At 59.5% G+C, this 15,000-nt stretch overlaps 1 non-coding gene across 1 annotated transcript; it reads right to left on the bottom strand.

Moving 5' to 3' along the window:
- Positions 1-1,859: 1,859 nt before the first annotated feature.
- LOC131863305 (5S ribosomal RNA) lies at positions 1,860-1,978 on the bottom strand. Its single transcript, XR_009362226.1, has one exon. It is a non-coding gene; the product is annotated as a 5S ribosomal RNA (ribosomal RNA).
- Positions 1,979-15,000: the final 13,022 nt, after the last annotated feature.

Raw genomic sequence — 15,000 nt, 5'->3', positions numbered from 1 at the left:
CCCCGGGTGCGCACCTCGCGTGCACCTTCGCCGCGGTGGGCACCATGGCGTGCACGAAGTCGGAGCCCGGTTTGCCCCGGGTGCGCACCTCGCGTGCACCTTCGCCGGGGTGGGCACCTCGGCTGGGTTGCGCGCCCTGGTGCGCACCAAGGAGCGCTCCGAAGTGTGCTCCAAGGTGCGGCGTGCACGAAGTCGGAGCCCGGTTTGCCCCGGGTGCGCACCTCGCGTGCACCTTGGCGCGGTGGGCACCATGGCGTGCACGAAGTCGGAGCCCGGTTTGCCCCGGGTGCGCACCCCGCGTGCACCTTCGCCGGGGTGGGCACCTCGGCTGGGTTGCGCGCCCTGGTGCGCACCAAGGAGCGCTCCGAAGTGTGCTCCAAGGTGCGGCGTGCACGAAGTCGGAGCCCGGTTTGCCCCGGGTGCGCACCTCGCGTGCACCTTCGCCGCGGTGGGCACCTTGGCTGGGTTGGGCACCATTGAGCGCTCCGAAGTGTGCTCCAAGGTGCGCACCATGGCCCTCCAAGGTGCGCAGCATGGCGTGCACGAAGTCGGAGCCCGGTTTGCCCCGGGTGCGCACCTCGCGTGCACCTTCGCCAGGGTGGGCACCTCGGTGCGCACACCTTCTCAATGTTTTCTTGCCTTTTCTGGAAATTGGTGAAGGCAGCGCATCAAAGGTGCGCACCTCGGTGTGCTCCGAGGTGCGAACCCGAGAGCGCTCCGAGGTGCCCACGAAGTCGAAAGTCGGGTTAATTGCATTGTTTTCCCCGGGTGCGCTCCGAGGTGCGCAACATCGGTGCGCACCAAGGAGGGCTCCGAAGTGTGCTCCAAGGTGCGCACGATTCGGAGCTCGGTTTGCCCGGGGTGCGCACACCTTGGCTGGGTTGCGCACCCTTTGTGCGCTCCAAGGTGCGCACGAAGTCGGAGCTCGGTTTGCCCCGGGTGCGCACCTTCGCCAGGGTGCGCACCTTGATGCGCACGCCTTGGCTGGGCTGCGCACCTTGGTGGGCGCCATGGTGCGCACCTTTCGTGCGCTCCAAGGTGCGCACGAAGTCGGAGCTCGGTTTGCCCCGGGTGCGCACCTTGGTGGGCGCCATGGTGCACTCCGAGGTGCCCAAGATTGGTGCGCACCAAGGAGCGCTCCGAAGTGCGCTCCAAGGTGCGCAGGTGCGCGCGAAGTCGAAAGTTGGGTTAATTGTCCGGTTTGCCTCGGGTGCGCACCTTGCGTGCACCTTCGCCAGGGTGGGCGCCTTGGTGCGCACACCTTGGCTGGGCTGCGCACCCGGGCGCGCACACCTTGGCACCCGCGTTTCCTTCATTTTAATTTTTTTTTTTTTACAATCTCTCAAGTGGGAAATTCTATAATCTCAACTTTTTTTGCCTTTTCAGGAAACTTTTGAATGGAGCGCATCATTGGTGCGCTCCGAAGTGTGCTCCAAGGTGCGCACCTCTGGTGTGCTCCAAAGCTCTCTCCAGCTGCGTGCACCTGCCCCGGCCGCGCACCCGGCCCCGCCCAGCTTCGCTCACCTGTCCCGGGCGTCTGGTGCGGAACCTTAGAGTAAGAAACATCACCGTGCACCTTGGCCAACGTGCGCGACTCGACCGAGCGCGCACTGGCCGAGGTGCACACCGATTTCACCTGGGTGCGCGCGCAGCACCTCGGGCGCACCGGGGTGCGCGCACAACGCCCGGGTTGCACCGTGGCCTGTGTGCTCGGGGCGCCTCGGGTGCGCGCTCGGTGTCGCCCCCGCGCGCGCGGTAGTGCGGGCAGCGCACCCCGGCCCGGCCCGGCCCCGACGAGAACGCAAACGGGCAAAAGGTTTATTCAAATAGCATTGCGACGCCCGGCGAAAAACTAAGAAAGGGTGCAACACCGGGACTTCCCGGGAGGTCACCCATCCTAGTACTACTCCGGCCCAAGCGCGCTTAACTGCGGAGTTCTGATGGGATCCGGTGCACTAACGCTGGTATGATCGCACCCGTTATGAGCTTGTCGCAGTGTGTACTTAGCAAACCGCGACCCACGTGCGAATCCACCCCGGCCACCCACCCCCGTCGAGGTGCACACCCTCCCTCGCGAAGTGCGCCCCGTTCGCCAAGTGTGAGCCCTGCCCGGGTGCGCGCACCTTGCTAGGGCGTCGGGTGTGCACCCGGCCCGGCCTACGTGCGTGCACCTGGACGGGGCGTCGTGTGCGTGCAGTGTCCCGTCTGCAACGCGGTGCCCACACACCACCTCGGGCGCAACGACCTGCGCTCACATGTGGGCCGAGTGCACCTTGGTGCATGTTCGGGGCGCCTCGGGTGCACGCTCGATCTTGCCCCGGTGCACCAAGGCGCTCGGTTTGCCCCGGGTGCGCACTTGGTGCAAGGTGGGCACCCAAAATAGGGATCAAGCACCAAAACACAAGTTTCGGGATGCAAAATGGGACCCAAGGACCACAAATGCGTTCCAAGACCCATGATGGGTCCACGAGAACAAAAATGTGTTCCGAGACTTAATAAACAAATATTGGGTTTTAGGAGAAGAAACATGCTCTGATGCCCAAAACGAGAATCGACCCCGAAAAGGCCACAGGCCAAAAGTGGGATGCGAGACAAAAAAAAATGGGACCCGAGGACCAAAATTGGGTTCCCAGGTCGAAGACAGGGCAACCGGACAAGAAACGACCTCTAAGGCTCGAAATGAGTCCCGACGACTAAAACTTGACAAGAAGCACCCATCAGGCACCCAACTCGACACCCATGGGATGCCGACCCACCCGGGCTTCCACCTAGCACACCTTGGCACCCACCCACCCTCGCACCCAACCTCGCACCCAACTTAGCACCTTTGAACCCACATTGGCACTCACCCTGACCCTGGCACCTTGGAACCCACATTGGCACTCACCTTGACCCTGGCACCCACCTTTGCACTCACCTTGGGACCCACCCTGGCTCCCACCTCGGCACCCACCCAGACACCCACCTTGGTTCCTTGGCACCCACCTTGGATCCTTGGCACCCACCCCGACACCCACCTTGGCACGCAACTTGGCTACTTGCCACCCACCTTGGCTCCTTGACGCCCACCCCGACAACCACCCCGTGACCTACCCTGGCTAGGGTTGGTGCACACCCACCCTGGTGCCCACCTTGGCACCCACCCCATGACCCACCTTGGCACGCACCTTAGTACCCACCCTGTTACCCACCCTAGGACCCACCCCGTGACCCACCTTGGCCAGGGTGGGTGCACCCACCCTGGTGCCCACCTTGGCACCCACCCATCCTAGCACCCAGCCTGTGACCGGGCTTGGAACCCAACCTTGCACCCGTCTTGGCCAGTGTGGGTGCGCACCCATCCTGGCACCCACGTTGTGACACACCCTTTAACCCACGCACCCTAGCAGCCACGTTGGCACCCACCTTGGAACACAACCTAGCAACTTGGCACCCACCCCGTGACCCACCTTGGCATCCACCATAGCAGTCGCCCACTTGGCACCCACCTTGGAACCCAAGTTGGCACCCACCTTGACACTTGTGGACCCACCTTGCCACTCACCCTAGCATCGACCCATCCTAGCACCCACCCTGGCACCTTTGCACCCTAGCACTCACCCATCCTAGCACCTAACCTGTGACCCACCTTGACACTCACCCTCGCACCCACCTTGGAACCCAACCTAGCACCCACCCACCCTGACACCAACCCTAGCACCTACCCACCCTTGCACCCACCCTGTGACCCATCTTGGCACCCACCCATCCTACCACTCAACCTATCACCCACCTTCTCACCCACCTTGGCATCCACCTTAGCACCCACCCACACTGGCACCTTGGCACCCACCTCGGGCAAGGTGGGTGCACACCCACCCTGACACCCAATTTAGAACCAACCGAGCATGTTACCCACCTTGGCACCCACATTGCAGCCCACCCTAGTACCCACCCTATGACCCACATTGGCATCCACACCCTAGCACCCAGGCACCTCGACACCCGCCTTGACACGCACCCTAGCACTAAACCTGTGACCCACCTTGGAACTCACCCTAGAACCCACCCACCCTGTGAACCACCTTGGCATCCACCTTAGCACCCACCCACCTTGGCACCCACTCTAGCACTCACCCATCCTAACACCCAACTTGTTACCCACCTTGGCACCCGCCCTCGCGTCCACCTTGAAACCCACCCTAGCACCCACCCACGCAGGAGCCCACCTTGGCACCCAACCTAACACCCACGCATCCTGGCACCCAACTTGTGACCCACCTTGGAACCCACCCTAGTACCCACCTTTGAACCCACTATATCACCAACCCACCTTGGCACCCACCCTATGACCCTCTTTGGAATCCACCCTAGCACGCACCCACCCTGGCACCCACCATGGAGCGCACCCTAGCACCCACCCACCTCGGCACGCACCTCAACACCCACCTTGGTGTGCGCACTGCGCCAACCTCTCAAAGACCCTATGTGGTGCGCTCCAAAGTGTACACCTTTGGTGCGCTCCAAGGTGCGCACCTTTGGTGCACACCGAGGTGCACACCAAAGTGTGCACCGAGGTGAGCACCAAAGTGCACTCCAAGGTGCACACCAAGGCGTGCACCTTTGGTGCGGTCAATGCAAACGAATTCGGAAGTTGGGGTCGATGTCCTAATCGCTGCTGCAGACTACACGTATGAGAATCGGACAAATAGCTTTATATAGGGGAGGTGTTGCGTTTGATGGGTCGACTCCCCTGGTTGTGTGCACTGCACCAACTTCAAAGACCCTGTCTTGTTTAAGAAGTCAAAAGTTGGGGTGGATGTCCTAATCATTGCTGCAGTCTACGCATGTATGAGAATCAGACAAATAGCTTATATAGGGGAGGTGTTGCATTCGGTGGGTTGACTCCCCTGGTTGTGCGCACTGCGCCAACCTCAAAGACCCCGCATAGCAGAAGAAGTCGGAAGTCGGATTTTGGTGAGCACCAAGGCGTGCACCTTTGGTGCGGTCAACGCAGACGAATTCAGAAGTTGGGGTGGATGTCCTAATCGTTGTTGCAGGCTACACATGTATGAGAATCAGACAAATAGCTTATATAGGGGAGGTGTTGGGTTTGATGGGTCAACTCCCTTGGTTGTGCGCATTACGCCAACCTCAAAGACCTTGTTTTCGTTAAGAAGTCAAAAGTTGGGGTCAATGTCCTAATGGCTCCTGTAGGCTACACATGTATGAGAATCGGACAAATAGCTTATATAGGGGAGGTGTTGGGTTTGATGGGTCGACTCCCCTGGTTGTGCGCATTACGTCAACCTCAAAGACCTTGTTTTCGTTAAGAAGTCAAAAGTTGGGGTCGATGTCCTAATTGCTCCTGTAGACTACACATGTATGAGAATCAGACAAATAGCTTATATAGGGGAGGTGTTGGGTTTGATGGGTTGACTCCCCTAGTTGTTCGCATTACACCAACCTCAAAGACCTTGTTTTCGTTTAGAAGCCGAAAGTTGGGGTCGATGTCCTAATTGCTCCTGCAGGCTACGCATGTATGAGAATCAGACAAATAGCTTATATAGGGGAGGTGTTGGGTTTGATGGGTCGACTCCCCTGGTTGTGCGCATTGCGCCAACCTCAAAGACCCTGCATTGCGGATGAAGTCGAAAGTCAGAGTTTGGTGTGCTACAAGGTGTGGTCGAAGGTGCTCACCTAGGTGTGCACCTTTGGAGCGCAGGAAAAGTGCCCTCCAAAAGTGCGCACCTTTGGAGTGCACAAAAGTGCCCTCCAAAAGTGCGCACCTTTGGAGCGCACAAAAGTGCCCTCCAAAAAGTGCCCTCCAAAAGTGCGCACCTTTGGAGCGCACAAAAGTGCCCTCCAAAAAGTGCCCTCCAAAAGTGCGCACCTTTGGAGTGCAGAAAAGTGCCCTCCAAAAAGTGCCCTCCAAAAGTGTGCACCTTTGGAGTGCACAAAAGTGCCCTCCAAAAGTGCGCACCTTTGGAGCGCAGAAAAGTGCCCTCCAAAAAGTGCCCTCCAAAAGTGCGCACCTTTGGAGCGCAGAAAAGTGCCCTCCAAAAAGTGCCCTCCAAAAGTGCGCACCTTTGGAGCGCAGAAAAGTGCCCTCCAAAAAGTGCCCTCCAAAAGTGCGCACCTTTGGAGCGCAGAAAAGTGCCCTCCAAAAAGTGCCCTCCAAAAGTGCGCACCTTTGGAGCGCACAAAAGTGCCCTCCAAAAGTGCGCACCTTTGGAGCGCACAAAAGTGCCCTCCAAAAGTGCGCACTTTTGGTGCGCACCAAGGCGCTGGTTCGGTCGTTGCAGGCGAGTTCGGAAGTTGGGGTCGATGTCCTGAGCGGAGGTGCAAACTACACAGGTGTCGGAATCGGACAAATAGCTTATATAGGGGAGGTGTATGCTTCGATGGGTCGACTCCCCAGGTTGAGCGCACCGCGCCAACCTCAAAGACCCTACGGTATGGATGAAGTCGGAAGTTGGGTCCGATGACCGATTCGATTAGTAGGTATGCTCATGAGGTCGGAATTTGGGTCCGATGACCTGCCATGTGCAGGAAGGCGAATGTTGGCACTGTGCGTTGCAAGGTGCACACCAAGGTGCTGGTGCGGTCTTTTTAGTCGAGTTCGGAAGTTGGGGTCGATGTCCTGATCGGAGGTGCAAGCTACACAGGTGTGGGAATCGGACAAATAGCTTATATAGGGGAGGTGTATGCTTCGTTGGGTCGACTCCCCGGGTTGAGCGCACCGCGCCAACCTCAAAGACCCTACGGTATGGATGAAGTCGGAAGTTGGGTCCGATGACCGATTCGATATGTAGGCATACTCGCGAGGTCGGAATTTGGGTCCGATGACCTGCCATGTGCAGGAAGGCGAATGTTGGCACTGTGCGTTGCAAGGTGCGCACCAAGGCGCTGGTTCGGTCGTTGCAGGCGAGTTCGGAAGTTGGGGTCGATGTCCTGATCGGAGGTGCAAACTACACAGGTGTGGGAATCGGACAAATAGCTTATATAGGGGAGGTGTATGCTTCGTTGGGTCGACTCCCCGGGTTGAGCGCACCGCGCCAACCTCAAAGACCCTACGGTATGGATGAAGTCGGAAGTTGTGTCCGATGACCGATTCGATATGTAGGCATACTCGCGAGGTCGGAATTTGGGTCCGATGACCTGCCATGTGCAGGAAGGCGAATGTTGGGACTGTGCGTCGCAAGGTGCGCACCAAGGCGCTGGTGCCGTCGTTGCAGTCGAGTTCGGAAGTTGGGGTCGATGTCCTGGTCAGAGGTGCAAACTACACAGGTGTGGGAATCGGACAAATAGCTTATATAGGGGAGGTGTATGCTTCGATGGGTCGACTCCCCGGGTTGAGCGCACCGCGCCAACCTCAAAGACCCTACAGTATGGATGAAGTCGGAAGTTGGGTCCGATGACCGATTCGATACGTAGGCATATTGGCGAGGTCTGAATTTGTGTCCGATGACCTGCCATGCGCAGGAAGGCGGAATTTGGGTCCGATGACCGAGTTGATGGCGTGCCATGCGCAGAAAGGCGGAATTTGGGTCCGATGACCGAGTTGATGTTGATGGCCCGCCATGCACAGGAAGGCGGAATTTGGGTCCGATGACCGATTTGAAGGCGTGCCATGCGCAGAAAGGCGGAGTTTGGGTCCGATGACCGAGTTGATATTGATGGCCCGCCATGCGCAGGAAGGCGGAATTTGGGTCCGATGACCTGACATACGCATGGAGTCCGACTCGGGGGCCGATGTTCGATTCGATGACTTGCATTGTGGGTAAAGTCGGAAGTTGTGGTCTTTGACCCGATTCGATGACCAGACTTCGGCTGCTTGAGAATCGGACAAATAACTTATATAGGGGAGGTAGTGTTCTCGAGCATCCTCCCCCCGTGCCCGTTTATGTCGATTGATGCTGGTGCTCGACTGGTTGGAGCGCTCGGATGCAAAAATCTTGCACCAGGATTTATCGATTGTGATGGACACGGCAAGTCTCCTGATTGCTATGCAGGAGCTCATCGTGAATCTCTATGCGGCCTTGGTATGGACTCGACCTGCGGAATGGTTCGGCAATGGTAGTCGCTCCAACACGTCCTTGCAATGGCCACAGAGGTGATTCGACTAGAGCTCCAGTCTAGCTTTTGGGTTGCTTGGCGGACTGGTATAGCCGCGATCGAGTTCCGGCCATGAACGTTTTAGATAGCTCTTGGGCTTTCTGGGACGGAAGTCGGAAGTTTGGGCTGTTGTCCGATTTGATGACCATTCTTCGGATGTGTGAGAATCGGACAAATAACTTATATAGGGGACTGTGTTGTCTCACGCAGCCCCCTCCGTGCCCCTCTATCTCGACCGATGTTGGTGCTTGAAAGGGTTGGGATCGCTCGGATTTATAAACGTGCACCACCATTTGTCGAGTGTGAGGGACGCGGCAGGTCTCCTAAATGCTATACGGGCGCTCTCTGAGAATCTCTATCCGGCCTCGACACAGACTAGTCTTGCTGAATGGTTTGGCACTGGTAGTCGATCCAACACGTCGTTGTTGTGGCCGCCTAGGCGATTCGATTCGAGCCCCCGTCTAGCTTTTGGGTTGCTTGGCGGATTTTGCCCTATCCGCAAGTGAGCTCGGTCCCTAAACGTTCAAGAAACCCGATTGCTATGCGCCGACTCTCTTTCTTGCGAGCCTCCATCTAGCTTTTGGGTCTCTACGGAACGGAAGTCGGAATCTGGGACCGTTGTTTGATTCGACGAGGCAGACTACGGTTGTGCGAGAATCGGACAAATAACTTATATAGGGGAGGTGTTGACTGGAGCATTCTCCCCCGTGCCCCTCTAACTCGACCAATGCTGGCGCTCGAACGGTGGTAGCGCTCGGATTTTCGTTGAGCGCCAGCATTGGTCGATTTAGAGGGGCATGCGAGATTCCCGAATGCTATGCGAGGGCTCTAACGGAAATGTCTATTGGTTTCGGTATGGATGCAATTGCGAGTGGTTCGGCAAAGGTAGTCGTTCCGATGCGTCCATGTCGTGGCCAAATCGATAATTCGATTTGAGCCCTCGTATAGCATTTGGGTCTCTCGATGTGATTCCGCATTCCAGTCCCTTTGGGCACTGCTTGAGCCGCATCCCAGGGGGTTCCCTTCCCAATAATCTGCCTCGCAACCCGATTGCTATGCGGTGAGGCTCCTCGGCCGCCTCGGAACTATCTGTGTATCAGACGCATCGCGGGATAAGGGGTTGGCAACGGTAGTCGCCCCAAGCGCGTCCGATGCTTGGACCATTCCGAGGCGGCCCTGAAGCCTCTTCCGTCTAGCCGTTGGGTCCTTCTCGCCGCATCCCTTGCCTCGCACCCCGATTGCTATGCGGTGAGGCTCCTCGGCCGCCTTGGAACTATCTGTGTATCAGACGCATCGCGGGATAAGGGGTTGTCACTGGTAGTCGCCCCAAGCGCGTCCGATGCTTGGACCATTCCGAGGCGGCCCTGAAGCCTCTTCCGTCTAGCCGTTGGGTCCTTCTCGCCGCATCCCTCGACTCGCACCCCGATTGCTATGCGGTGAGGCTCCTCGGCCGCCTTGGAACTATCTGTGTATCGGACGCGTCGCGGGATAAGGGGTTGTCACTGGTAGTCGCCCCAAGCGCGTCCGATGCTTGGACCATTCCGAGGCGGCCCTGAAGCCTCTTCCGTCTAGCCGTTGGGTCCTTCTCGCCGCATCCCTCGCCTCGCACCCCGATTGCTATGCGGTGAGGCTCCTCGGCCGCCTTGGAACTATCTGTGTATCGGACGCGTCGCGGGATAAGGGGTTGTCACTGGTAGTCGCCCCAAGCGCGTGCGATGCATGGACCATTCCCAGGCGGCCCTGAAGCCTCTTCCGTCTAGCCGTTGGGTCCTTCTCGCCGCATCCCTCGCCTCGCACCCCGATTGCTATGCGGTGAGGCTCCTCGGCCGCCTTGGAACTATTTGTGTATCGGACGCGTCGCGGGATAAGGGGTTGTCACTGGTAGTCGCCCCAAGCGCGTCCGATGCTTGGACCATTCCGAGGCGGCCCTGAAGCCTCTTCCGTCTAGCCGTTGGGTCCTTCTCGCCGCATCCCTCGCCTCGCACCCCGATTGCTATGCGGTGAGGCTCCTCGGCCGCCTTGGAACTATCTGTGTATCGGACGCGTCGCGGGATAAGGGGTTGTCACTGGTAGTCGCCCCAAGCGCGTCCGATGCTTGGACCATTCCGAGGCGGCCCTGAAGCCTCTTCCGTCTAGCCGTTGGGTCCTTCTCGCCGCATCCCTCGCCTCGCACCCCGATTGCTATGCGGTGAGGCTCCTCGGCCGCCTTGGAACTATCTGTGTATCGGACGCGTCGCGGGATAAGGGGTTGTCACTGGTAGTCGCCCCAAGCGCGTCCGATGCTTGGACCATTCCGAGGCGGCCCTGAAGCCTCTTCCGTCTAGCCGTTGGGTCCTTCTCGCCGCATCCCTCGCCTCGCACCCCGATTGCTATGCGGTGAGGCTCCTCGGCCGCCTTGGAACTATCTGTGTATCGGACGCATCGCGGGATAAGGGGTTGTCACTGGTAGTCGCCCCAAGCGCGTCCGATGCTTGGACCATTCCGAGGCGGCCCTGAAGCCTCTTCCGTCTAGCCGTTGGGTCCTTCTCGCCGCATCCCTCGCCTCGCACCCCGATTGCTATGCGGTGAGGCTCCTCGGCCGCCTTGGAACTATCTGTGTATCGGACGCGTCGCGGGATAAGGGGTTGTCACTGGTAGTCGCCCCAAGCGCGTCCGATGCTTGGACCATTCCGAGGCGGCCCTGAAGCCTCTTCCGTCTAGCCGTTGGGTCCTTCTCGCCGCATCCCTCGCCTCGCACCCCGATTGCTATGCGGTGAGGCTCCTCGGCCGCCTTGGAACTATCTGTGTATCGGACGCGTCGCGGGATAAGGGGTTGTCACTGGTAGTCGCCCCAAGCGCGTCCGATGCTTGGACCATTCCGAGGCGGACCTGAAGCCTCTTCCGTCTAGCCGTTGGGTCCTTCTCGCCGCATCCCTCGCCTCGCACCCCGATTGCTATGCGGTGAGGCTCCTCGGCCGCCTTGGAACTATCTGTGTATCGGACGCGTCGCGGGATAAGGGGTTGTCACTGGTAGTCGCCCCAAGCGCGTCCGATGCTTGGACCATTCCGAGGCGGCCCTGAAGCCTCTTCCGTCTAGCCGTTGGGTCCTTCTTGCCGCATCCCTCGCCTCGCACCCCGATTGCTATGCGGTGAGGCTCCTCGGCCGCCTTGGAACTATCTGTGTATCGGACGCGTCGCGGGATAAGGGGTTGTCACTGGTAGTCGCCCCAAGCGCGTCCGATGCTTGGACCATTCCGAGGCGGCCCTGAAGCCTCTTCCGTCTAGCCGTTGGGTCCTTCTCGCCGCATCCCTCGCCTCGCACCCCGATTGCTATGCGGTGAGGCTCCTCGGCCGCCTTGGAACTATCTGTGTATCGGACGCATCGCGGGATAAGGGGTTGTCACTGGTAGTCGCCCCAAGCGCGTCCGATGCTTGGACCATTCCGAGGCGGCCCTGAAGCCTCTTCCGTCTAGCCGTTGGGTCCTTCTCGCCGCATCCCTCGCCTCGCACCCCGATTGCTATGCGGTGAGGCTCCTCGGCCGCCTTGGAACTATCTGTGTATCGGACGCGTCGCGGGATAAGGGGTTGTCACTGGTAGTCGCCCCAAGCGCGTCCGATGCTTGGACCATTCCGAGGCGGACCTGAAGCCTCTTCCGTCTAGCCGTTGGGTCCTTCTCGCCGCATCCCTCGCCTCGCACCCCGATTGCTATGCGGTGAGGCTCCTCGGCCGCCTTGGAACTATCTGTGTATCGGACGCGTCGCGGGATAAGGGGTTGTCACTGGTAGTCGCCCCAAGCGCGTCCGATGCTTGGACCATTCCGAGGCGGCCCTGAAGCCTCTTCCGTCTAGCCGTTGGGTCCTTCTCGCCGCATCCCTCGCCTCGCACCCCGATTGCTATGCGGTGAGGCTCCTCGGCCGCCTTGGAACTATCTGTGTATCGGACGCGTCGCGGGATAAGGGGTTGTCACTGGTAGTCGCCCCAAGCGCGTCCGATGCTTGGACCATTCCGAGGCGGACCTGAAGCCTCTTCCCTCTAGCCGTTGGGGCTTTCTCGCCGCATCCCTCGCCTCGCACCCCGATTGCTATTCGGTGAGGCTCCTCGGCCGCCTTGGAACTATCTGTGTATCGGACGCATCGCGGGATAAGGGGTTGGCAGTGGTAGTCGCCCCAAGCGCGTCCGATGCTTGGACCATTCCGAGGCGGCCCTGCAGCCTCTTCCGTCTAGCCGTTGGGGCCATCTCGCTGCATCCCCCACCTCGCACCACGATTGCTATGCGGTGAGGCTCCTTGGCCGCCTCGGAACTATCTGTGTATCGGACGCATCGCGGGATAAGGGGTTGTCACTGGTAGTCGCCCCAAGCGCGTCCGATGCTTGGACTATTCCGAGGCGGCCCTGCAGCCTCTTCCGTCTAGCCGTTGGGGCCATCTCGCCGCATCCCCCAGCTCCTCGGCCGCCTCGGAACTATCTGTGTATCGGACGCATCGCGGGATAAGGGGTTGGCAGTGGTAGTCGCCCCAAGCGCGTTCGATGCTTGGACTATTCCGAGGCGGCCCCGCAGCCTCTTCCGTCTACCCTTTGGGGCCATCTCGCCGCATCCCTCGCCTCGCACCCCGATTGCTATGCGGTGAGGCTCCTCGGCCGCCTGGGAACTATCTTCGTATCGGATGCATCGCGGGATAAGGGGTTGTCACTGGTAGTCGCCCCAAGCGCGTCCGATGCTTGGACTATTCCGAGGCGGCCCTGTGGCCTCTTCCGTCTAGCCGTTGGGGCCATCTCGCCGCATCCCTCACCTCGCACCCCCATTGCTATGCGGTGAGGCTCCTCGGCCGCCTTGGAACTGTCTTCGTATCGGAAGCATCGCGGGATAAGGGGTTGTCACTGGTAGTCGCCCCAAGCGCGTCCGATGCTTGGACTATTCCGAGGCGGCCCTGCAGCCTCTTCCGTCTAGCCGTTGGGGCCATCTCGCCGCATCCCCCACCTCGCACCCGGATTGCTATGCGGTGAGGCTCCTCGGCCGCCTTGGAACTATCTTCGTATCGGACGCATCGCGGGATAAGGGGTTGTCACTGGTAGTCGCCCCAAGCGCGTCCGATGCTTGGACTATTCCGACGCGGCCCTGTGGCCTCTTCCGTCTAGCCGTTGGGGCCATCTCGCCGCATCCCCCACCTCGCACCCCGATTGCTATGCGGTGAGGCTCCTCGGCCGCCTTGGAACCATCTTCGTATCGGACGCATCGCGGGATGAGGGGTTGTCACTGGTAGTCGCCCCAAGCGCGTCCGATGCTTGGACCATTCCGAGGCGGCCCTGAAGCCTCTTCCGTCTAGCCGTTGGGGCCTTCCCGCCCCATCCCTCGCCTCGCACCCCCGATTGCTATGCGGTGAGGCTCCTCGGCCGCCTTGGAACCATCTGTGTATCGGACGCATCGCGGGATAAGGGGTTGGCACTGGTAGTCGCCCCAAGCGCGTCCGATGCTTGGAGCATTCCGAGGTGGCCCTGAAGCCTCTTCCGTCTAGCCGTTGGGGCCTTCCCGCCCCATCCCTCGCCTCGCACCCCGATTGATATGCGGTGAGGCTCCTCGGCCGCCTTGGAACTATCTGTGTATCGGACGCATCGCGGGATAAGGGGTTGGCACTGGTAGTCGTCCCAATCGCGTCCGATGCTTGGACCATTCCGAGGCGGCCCTGCAGCCTCTTCCGTTTAGCCGTCGGGGCCTTCCCGCCGCATCCCTCGCCTCGCATCCCGATTCCTATGCGGTGAGTCTTCTCGGCCGCCGCGGAACTATACCTGTTATTGCTACTGCATCCTTCGGCTGGTAACCTCCTCTGCCGCCTTGGAACGTTCTCTTTGTCGGACGCGTCGCGGGATAAGGGGTTGGCACTGGTAGTCGCCCCAAGCGCGCCCGATGCATAGACCGCTCCGAGTTGACCTTGCTTTCAGCCTCTCACATGCATAGACCTCTCTGAGTCGACCCTGCAGCCTCTCACGTTTAGCCTTTGGAATCTCGCCTCACAACATGATTGCTATCCTTGATGCATCCCTTGCCTCGAGCCCTGATTGCTTTCTTGGCTGCATCCCTCCTCTCCTCACAGCCCGGTTGTCATCACTGCTTCATCCGTCGCTTCATGCATTCTGGCTGCTGGGCCCTTCCCACCGCACACCTCGATTGCTATCTCTTCTGCATCACACACCCCGATTGCTATCTCTGCTACATCCCTCGGCTCTCACTTCTGCATCCTTCGCCTCCCACCTCGATTGCTATCAATGCTGCATCCGTAACCTCACACCCCGATTGCTATGCGGGGAGGCTCCTTGGCCGCCTTGGAAATTTCTGTGTGTCGGACGCACCGCGGGATAAGGGGTTGGCACTGGTAGTCGCCCCAAGTGCGCCCGATTCTTAGACCGCTTCGAGGTGACCTCGTAGCCTCTTTCGTCCAGGCTTCCTGCCTTCAACGCCCTTTTTACACCTCGATTGCTATGCGCGGGCTCGTTGGCGTCTATCACCTCTCTGCGAAGAGTGGCACGATGATTGTTGGGGTAAATCGTAGCAGTCCGATCTCTGGCCTTGGGCCATTGTGAGGGCTGATCGATTTCCTGTGCGCATCTCGTGTTCGCCCAGTAACAGACTCGACGACTTGTAATCGGTCTTGTTCCCGATTGTTCCTGGAGGTAGTCTTCGGAACTCTTGGATTTGACCTGTCACTCGAACTGTCCTCTTCCGAGGATGCTTGTGTGTGTGTGCTTGTGCCATTTCCTTGGCGGTATTAACGAGATATTAAAGAGCGGAGTGAGCGCCTCGCCCAGCTATGTTTGGGGCTCTCACTCCCTTACCCGGTGTGCGACCGCTTTGCACGTAGGTTGCGGAGCATCGCGACTCTTTCGATGTTTGGCGGTTGTCTTCCGGTGATGCGTTGGTCCCGAAGTGC

This window comes from Cryptomeria japonica, unplaced genomic scaffold (assembly GCF_030272615.1).
Source record: "Cryptomeria japonica unplaced genomic scaffold, Sugi_1.0 HiC_scaffold_61, whole genome shotgun sequence".
NCBI lineage: Eukaryota > Viridiplantae > Streptophyta > Pinopsida > Cupressales > Cupressaceae > Cryptomeria > Cryptomeria japonica.
Note: the sequence above shows the minus strand (reverse complement) of the source record. Positions and strands in the feature narration are given on the sequence as shown.